The sequence below is a fragment of the Mobula birostris genome, chromosome 2, assembly GCF_030028105.1.
Source record: "Mobula birostris isolate sMobBir1 chromosome 2, sMobBir1.hap1, whole genome shotgun sequence".
Taxonomy (NCBI): Eukaryota; Metazoa; Chordata; class Chondrichthyes; order Myliobatiformes; family Myliobatidae; genus Mobula; species Mobula birostris.
The window spans coordinates 217,038,751-217,051,413 of record NC_092371.1 but is presented as its reverse complement, the minus strand read 5'-3'; the positions used below and the strand labels follow the sequence as shown (position 1 = coordinate 217,051,413).

The following is a 12,663-nucleotide window of genomic DNA, read 5'->3' as shown; positions in this document are numbered from 1 at the left end:
CATACATAAATATTTCTCATAGATGAACGTTCATGACCTCATGAGCTTTCGGTGTAACAGTTTCTACTAGTTTGTTAAGCCATTCAACTTTAAACAAATTTGCAGTTCTTTTGCGCTTCACGCCCTTCGCTTCTTTTGAATCAATATTTTTTCCAATAAAAACTTAGTAAGCTATCTACAGGATTTGAAACAGATCTTTGTAAACTTTACGATATGAACACTGTCCACCAAACATGGCTGCCGCCGTGATGCAGCTGTACATACCAGAACAGGAAAGGTGAGGTGACGTAAATTAGTGACGTGCATTGTGGTATTTGAAAAACCGACTAATTAGTTAACAGAAACAGTTAGCTATAAGATTATTTTCAATAAGTATAATTATTAACTACTACATTATTTTAGGTAACTAACCTTTTGTGCGCTGGTTGAAAAACGTGTGTGCGTGCGCACACGCACAGCTTAGAGGGAACTATGATGATGAGAAGGCGTACAGGAGTGAGATAGATCAGCTGGTTGAGTGGCATTGCAGCAAAATCCTTGCACTCAATGTCAGTAAGACCAAGGAATTGATGGTGGACACCAGAAAGGGTAAGACAAGGGAATACACACGAGTTCTCATTGAGGGATCAGTAGTGGAAAGGGTGAGCAATTTCAAGTTCCCGGGTGTCAACAACTCTGAAGACCTATCCTGGGCTCAACATATTAACGCAGTTACAAAGAAGGCACGACGGCAGGTATATTTCATTAGGAGTTTGCAAAGATTTGGTATGTCACCAAAGACATGCACAAATTTCTACAGATGTACCATGGAGAGAATTCTAACTGTCTGGTATGGTGGGGGTGGAGGCCACTGCACAGAATTGAAATAAGCTACATGAAGTTGTAAACTCAGTCAGCACCATCATGGGCGTTTACCTGCCCAGCATCCAGCACATTTTCAAAGAGTGATGCCTCAGAACGAGACATCCATCTTTAAAGACCCCCGTCACCCAGGACATGCCCTCTTCTCATTGCTGCCATCAGCGTGAAGATGCAGCCGCCTGAAAACACACACTCAATGATTCAACAGCAGCAGCTTCTCCACTGCCATCCCATTTCTGAATGGACTTTGAAGCCAAGAACACTACCTCACTACTGTTTTTTCTCTTTTTCCCAGGGCTGAAATGGCTAACATGAAAGGGCACAGTTTTAAGGTACTTGGAAGTAGGTACAGAGGAGATGTCGGGATAAGTTTTTTACGCAGAGGGTGGTGAGTCCGTGGAATGGGCTGCCAGCGACGGTGGTGAAGGCGGATACAATAGGGTCTTAGAGACTCCTGCATAGGAGCTTAGAAAAATAGAGGGCTATGGGTAACCCAAGGTAATTTCAAAGTAAATGCATGTTCAGCACAGCATTGTGGGCTGAAGGGCCTGTATTGTGCTGTAGGTTTTCTATGTTTCTATGATTCTATGCTTATTTCATTTAACTTATTTACTTTAACTTTTCATATACGTATGTACACTTCTTACTATAATTTACAGTTTTTATTATGTATTGCAAAGTACTGCTGCTGCATAACAAGTTTCATGACATATGCCAGTGATATTAAACCTGATTCTGATTCTGGAGATGAAGTTCATGGCTCCGCAATTTCGAAGCCCTTACATGAAAAGGGTATTTATGGAAGAATGGCAAGGAAGAAGCCTTGGCTTAAAAAAAAAGCATCTCCTTGCCCATAAAGTCTTTGCAAAGTGTCACTTAGAAGATGTTGTAAAGATATGGAAAAAGGTCGGGGTCAGATAAGACTAAAGTGGAACATTTTGGCCTCATCTAAATCTGCGCATCAGCCAAGTAACACCATCCCTACTGTAAAGTATGGTGGAGAAAGCATCATCCTATGGGAAGCTTTAAAGTAGCAGGGACTGAAAATCCAGTCAGGATTCATGGGAAGATGAATACTGCTAAATACAGAGATCCTGGATAAAAACCTGCTAGCTCTGCCAGAAAGCTTAAACCGGGGAGAAAGATTATCTTTCAGCAGGACAATGACCCAACACACACCACTAAAGCAACCAGGGACGGTCTTCAATTGAAGAGGATTGATGTTTTTGAGTGGCCCAGTCAGAGTCCTGCCCTTAACCTGATCTAGCATCTCTGGCGAGACCTCAGTGTTGCTGTCCACTGCCATTCCCAATTAACTGGCACAGCTTCCGAGTCAGACTCAGACCCAATCCCAAGTGATGAATTTTCATTCCTCCTTCTGGGTCACAGTTACAGCAGTGGCCCATAACCAAAACAGTTTGTTGACCTTGGACAATGACTAATTGGTGGGGCTACTACAACACAGTGACATTTCAAGGCCAATCTTAACTGGCAAAGAAGAAGAAAGTACAGTAGAGCGATTATGTATGTATGCTGATGCACAAAATACAGGAAGGTAATATACAGGAATAACAAGCAGACTGGTAAGGAGATCAGAGTAATAAATTTACTCAGAGCATAATATATATTTTCAACCTCTATTCCTAATATTATACAGCCTTAACTGATACTTGGGGCTGTGATTAATAGATCTGGACTAGAAAGAAGACTAGGGCACATTGAGTTTAGGTGAAAAAGAGGACTCCAGTTAGAGCATCAACCATAGTTTTATTAAATGATGAGAGCAGGCTAGAGGGGCTGGATTGACCTCTCCTGCTATTATTTCTAGTGTTCTTGCGTTGCCTCACCACAGTCCTAAAGTATCATCCTTGATTAGGTGCTCAAATTCTTCAGTCTTCAGACACAGATATACTTCCGCTGAGCCAAGCTGACACATGTAGAAATGGATACACATTAGGGAAAAAGTGACAGATGTATCAAAGATACCATGAAAAGGACATGGCAAAGACATAGACGAAACACCAAAAGGGATGTGCACGAGAAAATAACACAAAACAAGCGAGAGCAGGATAAACACAAATGTAATAAAGAAATATAAAGAATTAAAAAATAACAGAAATAAATCTATTAACGTGGTTACAACTATTGGGGTAAAATTTATCAGTAATTTACATTAAATGTGCAAAGGATAGAAGCAGTTACATCTCTTACCCCAAACAGCTCCATTGAACTAAATCTCAGAGGACAATGCACAGCTTCTACAATATATATATTGCATGTATAGCAGTAGCAGTTGAGTAAAAAATTCTGCCCACCTATGTTATTAATTTACTCTTCTGTGCAAGACAGGGTCTGAAGTTTATCTACTTTACTGCTGGTTATATGATGCTGTGCAGTACATTCATTCAAGTGTAAGTTTTAGCTCAGTGATTATATAGGTCCTCTCCAGGTTACAGTAATGTTCTGTTCTGTGAAATGTTTGTATCCAGGGTAGTTAGCAAGTCAGAGATGTGGCCAGGAACTGAGCTCCCTGGTAGCAGAGAATGTCTTCAGCCCCATAGCAGCCAGCAAATCAATCTCTCCAGTTTCTCAAATACTCATTCATATGTATGGACCCTACACAAGGTGGTTGCTCATAATTTGGGAGAACCTGCACTCTTACCTCTAGTCAAATGGCTGAGAGTTCAGGCCCCAGTCCAAGGAGATAGGCAAATAGTCCAGTTTGACTGTAGTGGAGGAGAGCTATGGTCTCAAATGAACCTTTGTTTCAGATGTGATAATGGACAAAGGTTCTGCTCACCCACTCAGTAGAATGCAGAATATTCCATGGCACTACTCAAAGTATTACAGAGAAGATTTCCAATGGTCTGGAAAATGATCAAACCTGAATCAACATAAACTTAAACAGACCTGGTATTTTCTCTCTGGTTCAGATCAATGGTGTACATTGCAGGAGTACAGGAGCCCCAGGACTCTCACCATCACATTCAGGAACAGTTATTGCCCATCAACCGTCATTTCACCTTACATCTTTAACCCATCACCTCTAGGTGAGACTACAACAAGAGATCGTGGGTCAAGACTGAAAGGTGAAATGTTCAAGGGAAACTTGAGGAGGAACTTCTTCACTCAGAGGGTGCTGCGAGCGTGGAGCGAGCTGCCTGCACAAGTGGTGCATGCGATTTCGATTTCAGTGTTTAAGAGAAGTTTGGATAACTACGAGGATGGGAGAGGTATGAAGGGGTATAGTCAGGGTGCAGGTCAATGAGAGCAGGCAGTTTAAATGACTTGGCATGGTTTAGATGGGCCAAAGGGCCTGTTTCTGTGCTGTAGTTTTCTATGACTCTATGAACCAGTCTCTTGAGCCAGAGGACATAACACCACTTGCCCCATCACTGAACTGTACCCACAACCTATGGACTTACTTTCAAGGAGTCTTCATCTCATGTTCTCGATATTTATTGCTTATTCATTAATTACTATTTCCTTTTTTCTTTTTATACTTGCACAGTTTGCTGTCTGTTGCACACTGTTTTTCCACCCTGTTGGTGCAACCTTTCATTGAAGCTACAATGGTTATTGGATTTATTGAGTATGCCCACAAGAAAATGAATCTCAGTATTGTGTATGATGATATATATGTACTTCGATAATAAATTTACTTTGTACTTAGAACTTTGATTTGTGGAAATACTACTGGCTGAGATTAGCTGCCACTTTAAACAGTGACTATGCCTCAGAGCAATTTAATTGGATGTATTGTGATTCTGAGCAGCTTGAGTCATAAAAAAACAACGTAAATGAAAATTCTCTGTTTGGAGACAGAGAGAGGTAGTGAGAAACAAGCATGCAACAAGTTAGAGTTAAGACAGAAAAATGTATTCTTTAACTCACCATAAGCAAAACCACAAAATGATTTTTTGTTTTATTTAATCACTTCCTGTAATCGTTACACCTTTTTTCTAACACTTATCTCATCACACATTTTTTTATAATAGCAGTATTGTTCTAAAAGTTGGCAGCCTCTCCTTCACTCCAACCAGTACCATAGAAATATGTGTACTTTTAAAACAATGACTTCTCTATACTGTACCGTGAAATCCTTGTTTTAAGATTATCTAAAATAATATTTTGTTCCAATGAATTTGTTAACAATAACGTATGTAATCTAAAGCAATATTAACTGAAATGCTTGCATACTTGTCCAAATGTTTGGTTCAAAAATTACATCATTATTATTGCTATATTCAATATTTCCATCTGTGCTTACATACAAGATTTTAATGCACAAAGGGAAGATTGTATCCTTCAATCATCCTTGCAAGCAATTCATAATGTTAGGATGGTGTGTTTATTCTATTGCAGGATGATCTGATCCTGCACCACACAGTTCGAAAGTCATATTTAAACAAGTCTGAGGAAGTGCAGAGTTCATTCTTAAGGTATTCGTAATATGTGGTCTAATTCTAGGAAACGTCTGGATCATTGACTGTGTATCTCACTCCTTACTAGCATGGGATATTCCAGAGAAGCCTGGGAGCTTGTTTGTAATTACACCATTATCTGAGTATAATTTAAAGAAAAGCAACATTATATAAATGACAGATGAAGTCCCAGGGTTCTACAGCACGTATACAGTCCTTTTTTCGAACTTGTCGATGCTGACTAAGTCGTCTACCTGAGCTAGTCTCATTTTCCTGTATTTGGCCCATATCCCCCTAAACATTTCCGATTCATGTACCCATCCAAATGCTGTAAACCCTTCCTATCTATGTACCTGTCCAAGTAATTTTTAAGTGTTGTAATTGTACCTATACCTATGACATTATTTAAGAATTTATTCCATTGAAACATTGAAACATAGAAAACCTACAGCACAATACAGACCCTTCGCCCACAATGCTGTGTCGAACATGTACTTATTTTAGAGATTACCTAGGGTTACCCATAGCCCTCTATTTTTCTAAGCTCCATGTACCTATCCAGGAGTCTCTTAAAAGATCCTATTATATACGTCTCCACCACTGTCGCCAGCAGCCCATTCCACACACTCACTACTCTCTGAGTTAAAATCTTACCCCTGACATCTCCTTTGTACCTATTTCCAAGCACTTAAAACTATGCCCTCTCATAGTAGTCATTTCCACCCTGGAAAAAAGCCTCTGACTATCCACATGATCAATGCCTCTCATCATCTTATACGCCTCTATCACATCACCTCTCATCCTCTGTTGCTCCAAGGAGAAAAGGCCAAATTCACTCAAGCTATTCTCATAAGGCATGCCCCCCAATCTAGGCAACATCCTTGTAAATCTCCTCTGCACCCTATTTTGTAGTAAGATGACCAGAACTGAGCACAGTACTCCAAGTGGGGTCTGACCAGGGTCCTATATAGCTGCAATATTACCTCTCAGCTCTTAAACTCAATCCCACGGTCGATGCAGGCCAATGGACCACATGCCTTCCTAACCACACAGTCACCCTGTGCAGCTGCTTTGAGTGTCCTATAGACTCAGACCTCAAGATCCCTCTGATCCTCCACACTGCCAAGAGTCTTGCCATTAATGCTATATTCTGCCATCATATTTGACCTACCAAAATGAACCACCTCGCACTTATCTGGGTTGAACTCCATCTGCTACTTCTCAGTCCAGTTTTTCACCCTATCAATGTCCTGCTGTAACCTCTGACGGCCCTCCACACCATCCACAACACCCTCAATCTTTGTGTCATCAGCAAATTTACTAACCGATCCCTTCACTTCCTCATCCAGGTCACTTATAAAAATCATGAGGAGAAGGGGTGCCAGAACAGATCCCTGGGGCACACCACTGGTCACTAACCTCCATGCAGAATATGACCCATCTACAACCACTCTTTGCCTTCTGTGGGCAAGCCAGTTCTGGATCCACAAAGCAATGTCCCCTTGGATCCCATGCCTCCTTACTTTCTCAATAAGCTTTGCATGGGGCACCTTATCAAATACCTTGCTGAAACCCATACATACTACATCTACTGCTCTACCTTCATTAATGTGTTTAGTCACATCCTCAAAAAATTCAATCAGGCTTGTAAGGCACAACCTGCCTTTGACAAAGGCATGCTGACTATTCCTAACTATATTACGCCTCTCCAAATGTTCATAAATCCTGCCTCTCAGGATCTTCTCCATCAACTTACCAACCACTGAAGTAAGACTCACTGGTCTATAATTTCCTGGGTTATCTCTACTCCTTTTCTTGAATAAGGGAACAACATCTGCAACCCTCCAATTCCCCGGAACTTCTCCCATCACCAGTGATATGTAAAGATCATCGCCAGAAGCTCAGCAACCTCCTCCCTCACCTCCCACAGTAGCCTGGGGTACATCTCGTCTGGTCCTGGTGACTTATCCAACTTGATGCTTTCCAAAAGCTCCAGTATATCCTCTTTCTTAATATCTACCTGTACATGCTCAAGCTTTTCAACCTGCTGTAAGTCAACCCTACAATCACCAAGGTCCTTTTCCATAGTGAATACTAAAGCAAAGTATTTATTAAGTGCCTCAGCTATCTCCTCCGGTTCCATACGCAATTTTCCACTGTCACACTTGATTGGTCCTATTCTCTCACATCTTATTCTCTTGCTCTTCACATACTTGTAGAATACCTTGGGGTTTTCCTTAATCGTGCTTGCTAAGGTTTTCTCATGGCTCCTTCTGGCTCTCCTAATTTCATTCTAAAGCTCCTTCTTGCTAGCCTTACAATCTTCTAGATCTCAATCATTGCCTAGTTTTTTGAAACTTACATAAGCTTTTCTTTTTTTCTTGACTAGATTTTCAATAGCCTTTGTACACCATAGTTCCTGTACCCTACCATACTTTCCCTGTCTGATTTGAACATACCTATGCAGAACACCATGTAAATATCCCCTGAACATTTGCCACATTTCTGCTGTACATTTCCCTGAGAACGTCTGTTCCCAATTTATGCTTCTATGTTCCTGCCTGATAGCTTCATATTTCCCCTTACTCCAGTTAAACGCTTTCCTAACTTGTCTGTTCCTATCCCTCTCCAATGCCATGGTAAAAGAGATAGAATAGTGATCACTATCTCCAAAATGTTCTCCCACTGAGAGACCTGACACCCGACCAAGTTCATTTCCCAATACTAGATCGAGTACAGCCTCTCCTCTTGTAGGCTTATCTACATAGTGTTAGGAATCCTTCTTGAACACACCTAACAAACTCTACCCCGTCTAAACCCCTCACTCCAGGGAGATGCCAATCAATATTTGGGAAATTATAATCTCCCACCGCGACAACTCTGTTATTATTACACCTTTCCAGAATCTGTCTCCCTATCTGCTCCTCGATGTCCCTGTTACTATTGGTTGGTCTATAATAAACACCCAGTAGATTTACTGACCCCTTCCTGTTCCCAAGTTCCACCCACAGAGACTCAGTAGACAATCCCTCCAAGACTTCTTCCTTTTCTGCAGTTGTGACACCATCTCTGGTCAATAGTGCCACGCCCCCACCTCTTTTGTCTCTCCTCCTGTCCTTTCTGAAACATCTAAAACCTGGCTCAATGTTACCCACCACTCCTCAGGTCCCCTTTAAATATTTTCCTGTTCACCTTTAACCTATGCCCTCTAGTTGTATGTGGAACTTCAGACTGAAATGTCAAACACAAGCATCTTGACTGACTCTCTGATTCTATACTGAGGACATTTTGCATTGACAGAGCTGGTGGCTTTTGGATAACACATACAAAATGCTGGAGGAACTCAGCTGGTCAGGCAGCACCTATGGAAAGGAATTCTAGTGTTGATATTTTGGGCCTACACCTAGTTCACAGTTCAAAGTAAATTTATTATCAAAGTAAACATTTGTCACCATATACAACCCTGAGATTCATTTTCTTGTGGGTAAACACAGTAAATACAAGAAACACAATAGAATCAGTGAAAGACCACACCCCACAGGATGAACAAATAGTCAAAGTTTAAAAGCTAAAAAAAACTGTACAAATAGAAGAAATAAAATAAAAATAACAAATAGATAATCAATATATATCAAGAACATGAGATGAAAAGTCCTTGAAAGCCAGTCCATAGGTTGTGGGAACAGTTCAGTAATGAGGTTTAGTGAAGTTATCCCCACTGGTTCATGAGCGTGATAGTTGAGGGGTAATAATAGTTCCTGATCCTGGTGGTTGATCCTGAGGTTCCTGTACTTTCTTCCTGATGACAGCATTCCTTGGATGGTGGGATGTTGTTTTCCTGCAACAGCGCTCCACTTAGATGTGGTCAGTGGTTAGGAAGGCTTCACCAGTGATGGACTGGGCTGCATCCATTACCTTTTGTAGGCTTTTCCATTCAACGACATTGGTGTTTCCTGTTTCCATACCAGACTGTGATGCACCGATCAATATACGCTCTACTATACATCTATAGAAGTTTGTTAAAACTTCAGATAGCATGCCAAATCTTTGCAAACTTCTAAGAAATTAGAACCTTGCTTTCTTCATAATGATACTTACATCCTGGACCAGGGACAGATCTTCTGAAATGATAATGCCAAGGAATTTGAAGTTTCTGACCCTCTCCACCTTCAATCCCCCGAAGAGGACTGGCTTATGGACCTCCTGTTTCCTGCTCCTGAGATCAATAATCAGCTCCTTGGTCTTGCTGATATTGAGTGTGAGGCTGTTTTTGTGGCACCACTCAGACAGATTTTCAATCCCCTTCCTCTATGTAGATTCATCATCACTGATGAGTTGGCAAATGACAGTGGTGTCATCAGCAAAGTTAAATATTGGAGCTATGCTCAGCCACACAGTCATAAGTACAAAGCAAGTAGATCAGGGGAGCATCTTGTGGTGCACCTGTGCTGATGGTGATTGTGGAGATTTTACTAGTCTGAACTGATTGGGGCTGTAATCGAGGCCAAGTCTTGAAGCTTATTGATTAGTTTAGGGGTGTCAGGACGCTGGATTAGGGACCCAATTGCAGACCAAGTACTGTGCACACTGTGATATTTACTGAGTAGCAAATCCAGAAGGACAACAAAGTCGGCGTCAAGGTTCAGGCGGAGATCAAAAATTCCAGAGAAATCCAAAAACCAGAATTGGGAAACAGGCAGAGTTAATACTTGGATGAACAGAGTTAAGGATACAAATGCTGGAAAGGCTCAGGAAAATTCACTGGTACAATCTGGCAACAAACAGGTGAAAACACAGGACTGAAATACACTGAGCAATAAACAGAGAGGCAGATGATAGGTGGAGCACAATGAGACACAGGCGGCAGCAAAACAGGTAATAATGAGAAACAGGTGAGAGACGGAGTACTCAGTAATACAGGGGCCAGAGTAGAGCAGGGGTGGGGACAGGAGCACATGTGGCATGAAAACAAACAAGAGCACGTGGCAATACAAAACCACAGACTGACGACTGGGGGAAAACACACAAAAAGACGAAGTTCAACTGGAGGTACTGACAAGAGGGGATGATAGCATTGAATGTTGAGCTGTAGTCAAGGAGGAGTATCCTGCTGTATACATCTTCTCTGCCCTGATGTTTCAGGGTTGAGTGAAAAGCCAATGAAATGGCATCTGCTGTTGATCTGTTGTGATGGTAGGCAAATTGGAGCGGATCCAAGTCACTTCTCAGACAGGAGTTGATATGTTTCAACACCAACCTCCCAAAATACTTCCTCACAGTGGATGTAAGTGCTACTAGATGATAGTCATTGAGGCTGGTTAACATGTTCTCCTTAAGCACCTGTATAATTGAAGCCTGCTTGAAGCAGGTGGGTACCACACACTGCTGAAATGACAGGTTAAAGATCTCAGTGAACACTCCAGCCAGTTGATCAGCACAAGTCTTTAGTATTCAGCTAGCTACCCTGTCTGGGCCAAATACCTTCTGTGGGTTCACCCTCCTGAAAAATACTCTTACATCGGCTTCTGAGACTAAAGTCACAGGGTCATCAGGAGCTGTGGGGTTTCATGAAGGTTTCTCCATGTTTTGACAGTCAAAGTCGGCATAAAAGGCACTGAGCTCATCTGGGAGTGCAACTTGTTCTCACCTACAGTATGTCACTTCGTTTCACTCTGTCAGGTGATAGCATTCAAGCCCTGCCACAACAATCGAGCATCCTTCTGTGATTCAAGTTTGGTGCAGAGTTGCCTCTTTGCATGTGAAATGGAGGGACTTCTGGAGAATATCTGTTGTATTTTATTTGGTTGCTGGACCCAAGAGCCGCTAATCTGGCCCTCAGCAGGTTGTGGATATTACGGTTCAATCAGGGGCCCCTGGTTGGAGAAGACTCTGAATGATTTTGCGGGAACACACTCGTCAACGACTGTTTTTAAAGTCCGTGACAACCATGGTGGATTTGTTCAAATCCTCTAATGAATCCTTGAACACGGCCCAGTCCACTGACTTGAAGCAATCCCGTAGCCGTTCCTCTTCCTGCGATCACCTCTTTGTTGTCCTTATCTCTGGAGCCTTGGTCTTTAACCTCTGCCTGTGTACAGGTAGGAAGAGGACAGCCAAATCATCAGATTCGACACACATAAAATGCTGAAGAAACTCTGCAGCTCAGGTAGCATCGATGAAAATAAACAACCAGTCAATGATTTGCCGCGGAGCCTCTTTTTCAGGAGAGGTTTCCCAATATGGTCTAGGTAGGCATTTATAACCATAATACAGAGTCATTGAGAGCGTTGGAACCCCTGGTGCTGCAGGTTATATGTTGATGTTAACTGGGCAGATATTTCTTCAAAAACGTTTTATTGAAGTCCCCAACAATGATTTGAAATGCGTCAGGGTAGGCTGTTTCTTGTTTGCTGATGGTGGCATTCAGTACCTCTAGTGTCTGCTTAACATTGGCCTTTGGCGTATATAAGCTGCAGTCAGTATCACGGGGGAAAAGGTTCTTGGAAAGTAGAACCATCAGCACCTAATCGTTAGATGTTCCAGATTGGGGGGGGGGGGGGGGGAGGAGCAAGAGTGTAACAAGACCGCTGCATCCGAGTACAACAAAGAGTTTATCATGAAACACAGACCCCTACCTTTTGCCTTTTCTGAATCAGCAGTCCATCCATCCTGTATATCAAGAAGCCCTCAGATCTTATTGACACATCTGGTGTGTCCAGAGTGAGCCACTTCTCCATGAAGCAAAGGACACAGCAATTCCTCATGTCCCTCAGATACAAACATCTTGCCTTTAGGTCCTTGGTCTTGTTCTCTAGGGACTGTACATTTGATAGCAAGGTGCTGGGTAGAGAGTTTCATGCCATGGCGTTTTAGCCTGGCTCAGTCCTCCCTCTCTTTCAGCTGTGACAACGTACCTTTGTCCACTTAAAGGTGTCGTACCTGCATGCTTGAAAGTTAAGTCTGCTGAGTATTCAGAAAATCGTTGAATCACTAGTTTAAGATAATTCAAAAGTACATTATTTAAAGGAAAATTACAGGCTGCAGATTACAGTGAGAGTAGTTCAGAAGAAATGTATTTAGAAGTTTTGTAAGCGGCCCGCAACATGTCACCATGGTTCATCAGTGCCATCTTGCATATGTATTATTGCATATCTTACTATTTTACTGTTTGAGAATGTTCACTGTGCAAAATTTACATGTCACATTTCCTGCAGTTCAGTAGTGACTGCACTTTGAAAAGAATTTCCTTGAGGCCGGCTGGTGGCGCAACGACATCGGCGCCAGACCCACGAGCGGAGGTTCCCGGGTTCGAAAGTAGTCTATCTGCACCTGAGTACGCTTTCCATCCGTGCAGGGTTGAGTGCCAAGATCGCAACTT

At 42.0% G+C, this 12,663-nt stretch overlaps 1 long non-coding RNA gene across 1 annotated transcript in view; it reads right to left on the bottom strand.

Moving 5' to 3' along the window:
* LOC140194070 (uncharacterized) overlaps positions 1 to 12,663 on the bottom strand; it is a 142,357-nt gene that overhangs the window by 105,697 nt on the left and 23,997 nt on the right. The window lies entirely within an intron of this gene.